The sequence below is a fragment of the Meleagris gallopavo genome, chromosome 6 (assembly GCF_000146605.3).
Source record: "Meleagris gallopavo isolate NT-WF06-2002-E0010 breed Aviagen turkey brand Nicholas breeding stock chromosome 6, Turkey_5.1, whole genome shotgun sequence".
Lineage (NCBI taxonomy): Eukaryota > Metazoa > Chordata > Aves > Galliformes > Phasianidae > Meleagris > Meleagris gallopavo.
This window is the reverse complement of record NC_015016.2, coordinates 12,481,238-12,494,248: the sequence shown is the minus strand read 5'-3', so window position 1 is coordinate 12,494,248 and position 13,011 is coordinate 12,481,238. Positions and strand designations below refer to the sequence as shown.

The 13,011-nt window shown below is 43.2% G+C and overlaps 1 long non-coding RNA gene across 1 annotated transcript; it reads left to right on the top strand.

Annotated features, from left to right (window-relative positions):
- Positions 1-9,018: 9,018 nt before the first annotated feature.
- LOC109368126 lies at positions 9,019-12,955 on the top strand. Its single transcript, XR_002115829.1, has 3 exons — positions 9,019-9,280; positions 9,852-10,093; positions 11,185-12,955. It is a non-coding gene; the product is annotated as an uncharacterized LOC109368126 (long non-coding RNA).
- Positions 12,956-13,011: the final 56 nt, after the last annotated feature.

Sequence of the window (13,011 nt, the reverse complement as noted above, 5' to 3'; positions counted from 1 at the left end):
CTTAATTAACACTCAATTTCACTTCAATGTTTGAACTTAAAAACAATTTCCTTTTTGCAGTCCATTTCCTGTATCAGTAAGCCCTTGCAAAACTGTTGTGTCTTAACACAGAAACGTTTAGCAGAACGAGAATAAAGCTGTGTCTGAGCAGAGAAGTTTACTTAAGTTGTCCCTTCTGGGCTTTATTCTCTTGGTGAAGCACAGAGCAAAGTGGCTGCAAGAGAACATTTCGGTCCATTCTATTATCTTATATCACATCACAACATCTTCCTCTACCATTTTAGTACATCTGCTTATACCAGAATACCAATGCTTTTTTAGACTTGCCATCAGAATAGCACAAATTTACATTCACTGTAAGCGCCTGCAGATCTGATTTATAGTATATTCCAGACATATGACTGTATAATTCAGACAAGCTTAAAAAAAGTATTCTGAAAGAAGATACTTGCAAGGACTTCCCATTGGCTCTGCTCAGCATAAGAGGACATATTTTTACTTGACCTACACAACTAATCTCAGTAAACTGGACGTTAGCAACAGATGCAAAGCTCAAATGACCACCTTCAAATCCTTAATGCAGCTCCACCCTCAGCCTCTGCTCATTTTCTTTTGAAAGTAACAAACAGACCTGTGCTTCTTGGCCTACATAAGTCTCCCCTTAACCCAGGAGCTGATCTCTAGTACCAGCAAGTGGGATTCCCGGCCTTGACTTCAGCTGCATTGCTTCCTATCACAAACAGAAAGGCATACACTGAGATACAAAAACAAATTTCAGAACTAAGTTCAGAGATTGCTTTGATTATTTTGCTGAAGGATTAGGTAACAAATTCCACATAAATGGTACTTTTGTAGTTTTATATTCTGGCATTTAAAAATTGACATTCAGTCTGACCCAGAAGTCTGGCCTAAAATGTAGGGTAAAATCTACTCGAGGCAGCTTTCATTCTTCTGAGTATTGCAAAACTGCAAGCACACAAATTGACTGAAACACAGTTCACCCTTGCACAAACTTAAACTGAATAGTTAGAATGTTTTGTAACACAGAAGGTCTTTTCCCCAAAGAAAGTATTAAGAATAGAAACACTGTAAGCATTTTAAAGCAAATAAAAAGTAGTCTATAAAAAAGCACTCAAAAACATTCAAGTAGTAAGAACTACACCTATCTCAAAGAGCGCTAACTTAAACGTGTTCTGCTTCTTCCAGGCTTCACCCATGGTAAACTGACAGAATTTGCCATCAGACATGCCTGTTAGTATCCCATACTGACCCATGGCCAGGCTCCAGCAGCCTGTATAATTCTGCCGTGCCACTGCAATGACAGCAAACCTGTGTCCAAAGCAGCAAAGGGTTTTTTTAGTGTGCTATCTGGAAACAATACTTTTTGATATATCAGCTTTGAAACGTGAATAGACTCATTCCTGTATGGAAATTCTGGATCTCAGTTGCAGCTATTTATGCCAAGTATCAGTCTGACAATCACACAGATTTGCTATTTTAATAGCAAGTTTATTTTCCCCTTCTTGGTTTGTACTTAATACCAAGTTCACAGACTTACACAGGTCATTCTGGCAGCTGGTACAATCACATGCCAAGTCATAAGCAAGGCTCCCATGACAAAATGTGACTTAACGGAGGTTCATTGATTTAACAAGCAATAGCAAAAGAATTCTCCCTCCCAGAATACAGCCTGGTTGAGCTACTTGCAGATGTGGTACCAGCACCAAGTCAGGACTGTTCTAAGGAGAAGCCCAAGTGAGTCTGATCATACTGCTCCCTCTTCAGTACTGACTAACAAAGAAGAGGAAATACAGAACGATACGCCTCACAATAAGACAGCTACAGACTGGGAACCACCAAACTAGGCAGTCATATCACAACTTCAATTCACAACCCAAACTCAAATGCTAGGGCTGAAATCAGTCTCACGCTTGGAGATCAGAATAGCTGATCCCTTGACTCCTCAGGAAAGAGGCATTTATGTGAAGTCTTTATCATCTTCCTTTTAGTTACAAGATTCCTGTAGGACCTACCGTACAGTAGATTGTTTTCCCTTATGCTTTACTTCTTCCAAGGGTACTGTACTAACACTCTGTCCCCTCTCAAGAGGAGCTCACATTTTTTTCCTGAAAACTGAGGATTCCATCAAAGGAAATGTGAACACCTGGCATTTTCCTTCCTTTGCCCCACAGTTCTTCCTTTTTTTCCTTGACCTAGGAAAGGCTTCACCATCAGAGGAAGCAGGGAAGGCTCAGCAGTAAGAGAGGACTGCTGTAACAATTACCTAAAATTCAAGGTCGAAAAGGACATGTGCACACACACACACACACACACACACACACACACACCCATGCTTGCTACAGTAAGGGCTATCTTGGACTTGAATAGATACACTATAAAATAACCTTTATGCATAGCAAGTGTGCATGCAAGAGAAAGATTATACATAAAAACATTTAAATTTCATGGAAAAAACCTAATTACAAATAAAAGGAAGAGTGTAGCTTCCATGTATTTGAAACTTCTAGTTTCTAACCACATAAGTTTCTCTGCAATGCTGGAAACACTGGATTTTGGATTAGCTTTTCTATTACAGCCTATATCCAACAAAGGAAAGTAAGATGGATAAAAAAACAATACAACATTATGGTAAGAAGCAATCATACATGAGTTTCACTCTGGCCATGGCACATTCCCACTTCTCCGCTGGGAAAGCAAAGCTGTCAGTTGTTCTATATACTCATCTTCTCAAACAAGCATTCAGATGGGGACATAACATCTCATGTTGCTCAAGAATGAGTTTTGTAGAACAGGACAAACTATTTTTATTTATTTATTTTTTAAATCAGAGCTGGTGAGGCCCTGGCACTGCTGCCCAGAGAAGTTGTGGATGCCCCATCTGTGGAGGCATTCAAGGCCAGGCTGGATGTGGCTCTGGGCAGCCAGGTCTGGTGGTTGGTTACCCTGCACATAGCAGGGGGGTTGAAACTAGATGATCATTGTGGTCCTTTTCAACCCAGGTCATTCTGTGATTCAATGAAAAGAGAGGAAGAGGAAGAGAACAATTTCCATTAGCCAGAACAAGATGCAAGGCAGCAAGAGCAATGAGGCATTAAGATTTGTTAAGGCAGAATCAAAACCAGAATGAGGGTTAACATATGCTTTAAATTCACATAGCATGTAAGAGCATATGGGTTGTAAGGCCAATGCTAATTGTGCACATAAGGAAAGTAGTAGCCCTGTGCTTATTGTCCTCTCGATCCCCCCTAAAGAGAAGGGATTTGCATTTCACCAACCAGTGAATCAAAAGCAGCTGGCAGCAAGGAAAGGGACAGAGACACGTGGCCACAGAGAGGACAACTGCCTTGCAGCCTGGGCAGGGGCGCAGGAGGCATGCCAAACCCTCAGTACAGACTGCTGCTGCTCTGACCACGTCCTGCACGGACACTGAGCACACTCTCACTGTCATCCCAACATAAAGGAACTGCATAGATAGCAGCCAAACAAATACTTAGCTATAATTTCCAAAATGCAAGATGAGATTTGATTTTTTGGACAACTGAGGGAAACTTCATTTTCTATTTAGATCTTCACCATGCAGGGCAAATCTGTTAATTGAGATTTCTCGTGTAGCTGCTCCAACATACTGGAAACTTAGTGAGCAGCCATAGAAGGTCCAGCTTCTTAACCAAACACTTCCCCATTCCTAGAATACAGCATTAAACTCGTTGGTTTTATACTGATGTAAGACCATATTAATGAGCACACAACGTTCTCCTTACAGGAATCTGAAGATACTCCATTCACAAAAGGAAGAGGCTTTCTCTCCCAAAGAAGCACCAGCATTCCAGCTGAGCAGCCTGCACAGACGCACAGTGTGCCTGCTGTCACCACATGTCACCCCAAGGATGTTTAACTGCAACGACAGTGGGCTTATTTTAACAAGCTGCAGTGTTTTGACAAGTAATGCATGTGTTTATTGAACCGATGCGTATATTTTAAATATTAATGCTACATCCAAGCCAGATGACAACATTAGAAAAGACAAAATAAGTGATTAATTAAGGTGGGGCACTTAATCCCCTGAAGTAAGTCAGCAGCATGCAAAATGGTTGACATCAGTGACCAGAACCCCTCTCGTTTCCTTTCAATTTTAATTGCCATCATCCACTGGAAGCCAAAACCATTAGCCAGAACTCATTAACTACTGTGATAAAGCTTTAAGTCCAAGGAGTAAAATGTAAAATCCAACATTAATGAAGCAGCATTTAATCAGCTGCCATCATCCTTTACACATGTCCACCTACACAACGAAGTCACAGAATTAAACACTGTGTTACAGATGTTGTCCGCCCTGTTCATACCGAAGGAAAATAGTATTAAATGAAACAGTATCCCAGTATCTTCCTACAGTAACAAGAAATCTTTTACTGCCTACCTTTGCCTTTGATTTGATAACCTCCAGTGAAGAGTCAGTGAGCCGTGACCACCTGTCTTTATATTACTGCCATTGGTAATTATGTTTCCTGTGCATTTTTCCAGTTAATTAACTGTTACTATATCCCTCCGCACCTGAAATACTTGAACTCTCCCTCCCCAGTCACGCCAGCTGCAAGTTCTTCCTATTTAAAAAGTTCCTGCATGGATTTTAACACTGTTCTGCTCCCACTCCCACTTTATTTCCTGTTGAAATGAAGGTATTTAACACTCTGCATTTATCATTATAAACCAGCTCAGTGAAAAGCCTTAATGAGAATGAAGCTAAATAATCTTTATGAAGTAATAAACACGTGTGTCATGAAATCAGGAATAATTTATATTGAATACAATACAAATTTTTGAAAACAATTTTCATAGCTTCATTGAAGAAAACAAAAAGCTGACTACTCCACTGAGTAATGCAGTTTTCTTCATTTCTCTTCATTATCAACTACTCCATTGCCACCTGTTCTCTCCAGTATTTATCTTGCCACTTCCCCCCTTCACGGTGAAGAAGCTTCCAGATGTAGCTGCCAAGGAAGCCACAGTCCTCCAGTTCTGAAATCAGCTATTTCCAGCCACCATTCCTCCGTTGGTCCGGGCAGCAGCACACACACCACAGATGAGATGTGGTTCTCTTTCAGCAGATACGAACAGAAGGAACTTCCAATAGCGCCCACCTTCCATGCTTGCCGGTTGTAGCCACAGCTCCACATGAAGGACACCACACATCTTTTCTACACTGCTTCCCAAAACTGCTTTTCCTGATGACTGACTGTTCAGCTGCTGCACACTACTTTAGTCTCATTGTTAAGCAACAAAGCTTCTCATCACCAGAGAGCCTTTCCTTAGAAGCACCCCACCACTCCCACCTTGCAGCAGTCAGATGAGCACCCAGCACGACTCCACGCCTGCCTCCAAACGTGCTACGCCCAGTTTTATACCCTGAGGTTGGTTTATCATTTTGATATCCACACGGTCATGGAAGCTGAAGGTGGTCCAGATTCCAGTTCGTATGGTATTTCAAACAAGTAACAAACTTCCAAACCAGAGGTGTGCACAGTGCCACTCTGCTGGAGCAGATCAAGCCATGCTGGGTTGTAGCACTGTGTCTTTCCAATACAAGGAAATTCTAACATTGAATTTTAATGTTCTTTAATAGATATTTGGAAAAGAAACATCTGAGAGCTCTGTAATGCAAACTGGGCACTCCTTTCCCCATTAGAAAGCAATCCCTAGAACCGAAGCTAACTTGCCAAAGCTGCAGGTTACATACACACATGCTGAAGATGATTGGGAGTTGCTGGTTCAGACAGCCTGGGCTGCAAGACAGTAAGTGACTCTTTTCAGAGTCCCCATGTCTGCAGATGGCAACAACAGCGGGGAAAGCAGGGCAGGGAGCCCCAGCAAAGCTGCTGACAAAGGGCTGCTGTTCATGCATGTCTCGGGCTGCTAGGACAGTGAGGATGGAGTGGGAGCACGGAGGGAGCAGAGAAAAGTTTCGATGCAACCTACAGAGCTATACTGCACACCCTTGCTGGCCTTGATCCTCAACACACCTGAACAAGAGGGTAAGCTGCTCGCTCAGAAGCTGGCTGTGGACACTTCTCCAGCACTGCTGGTCCCCAGACAATACAGCTTCAGCTTTCCCCTTCCATACACACATTCCACTTGCCATTAGAACACAGAAGTGAGCTGTTTGCAGCTTCCCCAGTGACCCAGATCACAATGAGATAATTAACCACTCGTGAACAGCTACTTCATTGAAAACCTCTATTACTGTATCTGAAAACCTTCATTGCTTAGCCTATTAAGCCTCTGAAGAGAAATTTAATGCTGTTTCTTTAGATAAGTTCTCTTCTGCAACTCTTCCAAACTGTGATGAAAAAGGAAGGCTTTCTATCATCTGAATTTGCAACTTCTTTTTCTTTTTTCTTTTTTTTTTATTAAAAAAAAAAGCCTCTCCATTAGCCAGTTCAAACTTCTCATCCGGCCACATACAGTATGTGAAATCCAAATATCCCACTCTTACCTATAATTAGCAATGTCAATTACATTTCCTCAGAAAGCATTCATGGCATACTGACTATGAAATAGGACCCTGCATTTCATATATGAGACTACACTTTTGCTTTTGGAACAAATTCATTACCTAAAGCCAAGTTCAGTCCACCAAACAACACATTATGAGTGCAATAAAGATGTTCTGTGCTCCTTACATAAATGGATGTAGACATTTCCAAGTTCTGAGGCATAATCAGTAGCTCTAAAGCATTTTACCTTATTCTTAAGTATGTTATATAATTTATCGCGTAACTGTAGCAAATCCTTCTTCACCGCTGGCTGTACTGGTAACACACTTCCCTATGTTTTCAAAACATAATCCATCATATATAATGAAAGAACATATGAAAATGTAATCATTCCTGACCCCAAAAGAAAAAATAAGCTGTCTTTATTAGACAATAAAGCAGCATACAATTTGAATGAAGCATACTTATACCACACTTCATTATGCTGACATCTGACAGCTTTATTTATTAATACTAAGTAGAATATAACTCTACTCTTGGTCTCTCATCCCAGTCTAAAAACACTCTAAGGAGCAGAGAAAACAAATGATAACCTAATCCACCATCAGAAAGTCATGGGCAAAAGAGTAATCATATGGTAATCCTACCTGTACGACTGTCTTGACTTCAACAAGAATGCAAGGTACGCATTTTCCAGACTGGGAGCTGAGAACGTATGGAACCTGAAGGGAAAAGGAAAGGTTAACAGTATGATGACATTAGCGTTGGAAACATGAAGTATCTTCATGTTTTTATTCTAGAATTATAGAATCACTGAGTTTGGAAAAGACCTCCAAGATCATCCAGTCCAACCATCTACTTACTACCAACATTTCCCACTAAACCATGCCCCTCAGTACAACAACAAAATGTTTCTTGAACACCTCCAGGGACAGTGACTCCACCACCTCCCTGTGCAGCCTGTTCTAGTGTCTGACCACTCTTTCAGAGAATAAGCTTTTCCTAACATCCAGCCTGAATCTCCTCTGGTGCAGCTTGAGGCCATTTTCTCCTGTTCTATTGCTGTTACATGGGAGAAGAGGCCAACCTTGACCTCACCACAGCCTCCTTTCAGGAAGCTGTAGAAAACAGTAAGGCCTCCCCTGAGCCTCCTCTTCTCCAGACTGAATAATCCAGCTACTTCAGCCACTCCCTATAAGTCTTGCACTCCAGGCCCCTCACATCTTCATTGCCCTTCTCCGGACACGTTCCAGGGCCTCGATGTCTTTCTTGTGGTGAGGGGCCCAAAACTGAACACAGCACTCAAGGTGCAGCCTCATCAGAGCTGAGTACAGAAGAAGATCACCTCCCTGCTCCTGCTGACTACATTATTTCTGATACAAGCCAGGACACCACTGGCCCTCTTGGACACCTGGGCACATTGCTAGCTCACGTTCAGCTACGTGCAGACAACACCTCCAAGTCCAATTCTTCTACACAGACTTCCAGCCACTCTGTCCCAAACCTGTAGCATTGCCTGGGGTTGTTGTGTCTCTAAATGTTACAAGAATAAGTTCCTAACAATCCTCTCTATGAAGCCTTGAAAAAAAAAAAAAAATAAGAAGTCAGAAGAGACCTTTATTTAGGACATGGTGGTATGACGATACGCAAATCTGTTCTGACTCCAAGCCTACCCTAGGCAAATTCGTCTTAAAGGAGTAATTTTTCTTTTTTTTTTTTTCAAAATGTTTATAGGAAAGCTTCAAATAAATGGATACAGATAATGTGAATAGGGATAATAGGAGTAAGCATCCATAAGACTTCATATACATGTGATAACATTTTATACATAACTGGATCAAGCTTTGGTACAAAACGTTATGCGCACACCTTCTCCCATTATACATCATGCTTGTAGTAAAGATGCTCATTTCTTTCCTTCACATTAACTAATCATGCTGCTCTGAAAAGTCAGCAATAACCTCAAAACCATGACTAGCTGTGTACCTTGACATTTAGCAAATGGCTTTTTCAACACTCCAGGTGGCACCGTGCTCTGCTTGCTCCTACTGGCAATGGACAGCAGGACGAGCACTGATGGCACCTAGGGTCACAACCACAGCAAGTCCCACGGGTATAGCAGGCACTGAGCAGTCAAATCAATGGAAAACCCCAGGGCTTTCTACTGACAGGGCTACGCTTTCAACGTTCACATTTCACCACAGCCTTGGCACACTGCATATGACAGCAATCACACTGCCCATTCTATAGTTCCACAAGGTTTTGCAGTACTGTTTGAAGTTAGTTCACAGATTCTTTCAATGATTATCTTTAAATACTGAGAACATACCAGATGTAAACAGTGAGTTCACTTCCAAAGCACCTCGTTGCAGGTTTGTGGTAGAATGATTACAACACTGGCAATACTGCACGCTGTTAAAGAACCAGGAGTTTTCACATTTCGGTTCTTTAAATTGACTGGGTTGATTTCTTCTTCTATTAAAACACTTTTTTTTCATTTTTTTTTTTCCTTTATTAAGATACAACATCCCAAGCACTGAAACACACCAGATTTCCAACTGACTGTCAAGCCAGCTGAATTGACAAAAAAGGCTGTTGGGTCTTTGGTCAAGCATTAGAACAGGCTGCCCAGGGAGGCGGTGGGGTCACTGTCCCTGGAATTGTTCCAGAACCATGGTAATGTTGCACTTGGGGACATGGCAAGTGGGCACAGTGGGGGCAGGCTGGGTTCCGGGATCTCAGAGGTCTTCTCAAACCTTAAAGATTCTGTGAGTAGACATGATGGGTTGACAGTTGGACTAGATGATCTGAGAGGTCTTTTCCAACCTTAGTGATTCTATGACTCTATGATTCCATAATATACTTTCAGAAGGCACTGTTCAGCTTTTTATCCAGGCTGGATTTTAGCCTGACTTGTGATTTCATTTAAGCTCCCCAGGAATGGGGATTGCAGGAGCATCTTAGCCCTCACAACCGAATGGAAAAGTGACAAAACTAAGACGCTGGTCACAGTAACATGTAATCCCAAAATATTAAATATACTGAAACCCTCTTATAGTAGCTACTCAGCATTTCTCCATAGCTAGCAATGGCGAGATAAAGTCCAGTCTACACTTGATTCACAATGTGCACAGCCAAATCATTTTCAGGACAGAAGCCGTGGTCCCCAAAACTAGTCTGCTTAATGCTATTGCTCAAGAACACCATTCTGAAGAGGGGAGGGAAAATTCAAGCTAGCTATGCATAAAGAATATAGATACTCTTCAAAAACACCCAAGAAAAGTTTTGTGCATCTTCAGACAAGCTTATTTTTGCTTTCTGCTGGTTTTCCTCTAAAAGAAAGACTGCTAGCTGAAGTAAGGAGCACGTCAAAGTACCACTTAAACTTGGAAACTCACTAAAAAACTTCACAAACTTCACTGAATGCCTCGTGGTAATCTTCCAAAGGTCCTGGAAAACCGACAAGCAGAGCCAGCGCTCTCAGAGCTGCCACACAGCCAGCGAGGTGTGGCACAGAGCGAGTGGGCTGTGCTGCCCAGGGATGTTAAGGATACTGCACCACATGGTTAATTTGACATGCGGTAAGTAAGGCTTGTTCCCTCCTGCTGTACTTTAGTACTACTACCTGGCAAGGAAATCCAATCATAGCACTTATGATATAAATACTCAGGATCCACTGCAAGCGTCAATTTATTGTGTCATATATTTCTAAGACTAAAATTAGGAAGGGACAAGTGAATACACTACACCTTTTCCTTAATGAGCTACGTATAGCAGCAAGCAGGATAGAACATTGAGAACTTCCCAGGAGATGGGGCAGGAAGAACATACACACAGCAGGCTGGGATTAAGCTGTATTAGCACAACTGCATTTTGTATTAGCAAGACTGGATTTCTTCCTGCTTTTACTTATTATCATAGCAAGTTCTGAAATGCAGCTCGTAAAGCAAATGGTATCCTGGGCTCGATCAAAAGAGGGGTGGCCAGCAGGGACAGGGAGGTGATTGGCCCTCTCTACTCTGCCCTTGTGAGGCCCCACCTGGAGTACTGTATCCAGGTCTGGAGCCCCCAGTACAAGAAAGACAGGGAGCTGTTGGAGAGGGTCCAGAGGAGAGTCACAAAGATTATCAGGGGGCTGGACCACCTCCTCTATGAAGACAGGCTGAGGGAGCTGGGCTTGTTCAGCCCAGAGAAAAGAAGGCTGCGGGGTGACCTCATTGCAGCCTTTCAGTACTTAAAGGGGGCCTACAAACAAGAGGGGAAACTTTTTGAAAAGGTAGGTAATTGCAGGACAAGGGGAAATGGTTTTAAGCTGAGGGAGGGAGGGAAGATTTAGTTTGGATGTCAGAAGGAAGTTCTTTACAAAGAGAGTGGTGAGGTGCTGGAACATGCTGCCCAGAGAGGTTGTGGATGCCCCGTCCCTGGAGGTGTTCAAGGCCAGAATGGATTGGGCTCTGGGCAGCCTGGTCTAGTACTAAATGGGGAGGTTGGTGGCCCTGCCTGTGGCAGGGGGGTCAGAGATTCATAATCCTTGAGGTCCCTTCCAACCCTGGCCATTCTGTGATTCTATGATTCTGTGAAATAACCCTTACGTGGAGGAACCAGGTTAGACAGAAAGGTGCTACTGAACTACATATCTTATGGTCCTTCTGCTCCCTTCCATATGTTACAGATAAATGAAAGGCTCAAGCACGCCTGGCTGTTTGCTGCATAAGGAGAATTCATCATAGGAAAGCACAATCAAAGCTTCACTTCTAGTCAAAGGCAGTGCTGCAACATCCTAAGAACAGATGGGAGTTCCAGCAGTTTCCACCAGCATCTTTCAGAGAACCGCAGCGCTCCCACCACGCACTCAGGAGAGGGCTGGCACTTTGAAACATGCTTGTGACTGCTTCCTATCGGGAGCTGGGGAGCTCTGTCAATTTTAATGAAGGTGCAAATACGCACCAAAAGTAATAGTATGTTAATCTGCTTTCTCTGCACCTGGTTCTGACTTTTACATTGTGCTCTTACAAACCTACAGCGCTGCACCTGTCTAATATGAAAACTAAATTCCAAATTGAGTGTTACAGCACAGAAGACATTTTACTGTGCACACAAACGCCACACCAGCCCAGAAGCAGAGCTCATGCAACACAGCCTCCTGTCTCTGATAAGGACTGCTGATAGATGCCTGAGGAAGAGAACAAGAACCAAGTAAACAGAGAGCAATGTTTCCTCAATGCTCTCTGCCACTTGACAGTAATAAGCATCTCTGGGACTTCCTCTGTCCCCATTTATGTGTACATGTGTAAACTCAGAGTTGGTCAAATCCAAAACCCCTCTAAGTCCAAGCCCATTTAGATCTACCTTTTGCCATTTAGGTTACCAATTGACTCTTTGTCATTCTGATGAATAACTATGCACAGCTGAAACTGCCGTGTCCTTTTCATTCATTCTCTGCTCTAAGAGATTAAATCCTAAAACCTAAATTAACTGTTGCTTTAAGACTGCTTTTAGAAACTGCATGTAATCACCCGTTCTGAATACAAAAAGACTTACTCAATCCAACAGTGACATTTACCAAAATCCTAACATTAATTCTAAGCGAGATCAGAGATTTAATCATCCACGTCAGTGAAAGTATTGTTTATTCTATTTAAGTGAAAAACGAAGCTGTAAATTAAGCCAGATCTTCCTGTAAATACGGCGGAGAAATAATCACCCCTGCATTAAAAGGTCATGAAGGATGACACTAATACTTCATACCAAAACTCTAATGGCTACATTTTAAAATGGATATCTACAAGAGGCACTTTTAACAAGGAGCAGTGGCTACAAGCAGCTCTCCTTGAAACCAGGATCTCGATCTAAGGGTGCCTGAAATAAGAACTCTGAACCTCACTGAAAACCGTAGAAAGGAGATGCTGAAATTCAGTGCTGCAGATCTCCATGAGGCTGAAGGATGCCCACCCCAAAAGCCCCTGAAGTTATCGCACACCACGTTCTGCAGGAAGGAAAGGCAAAGATGAGCAGGCTGTTTACGAAACCAACCCAGAGAAAGCTCTGGAGGTGCGGGAAGGGGTTTGTTTGCTATGCCATGGGCTGAGCAGCAGCACAGCCCGGACCTCAGCGGGGAGCCCAGCGCTCCGAGCGCCGCCGCATGCAGGCTCATTTCTGCCGCTCACGTGCAACTCGCCCAATTCATAATGCTATTTACGGATGTTTTTAAGGCTCGCTCAACGCAGATTAAGCGCGAGCATTAGCAAACCAACGAGCGGCCGGCTCCACACCCGAGTTACGCTATTCTCAACCGACCTACGAGCACACCTCGCGGCACCGAAAGCCGCGAATTAAAATTTACGGCTCCGCGAGCCCGGCTGCGCGCCCGCCGTCCCCTCACACCCATTACTTCCCGGGACGAGCTCGCACCGCCCCGAAGGGCTCCAGGAGCCGGGCAGAGCGGCTCAGCCCTCCTCACGGCCCCGGCCCCGGCCCCGACCTCGGGAGCGCCGCGGGG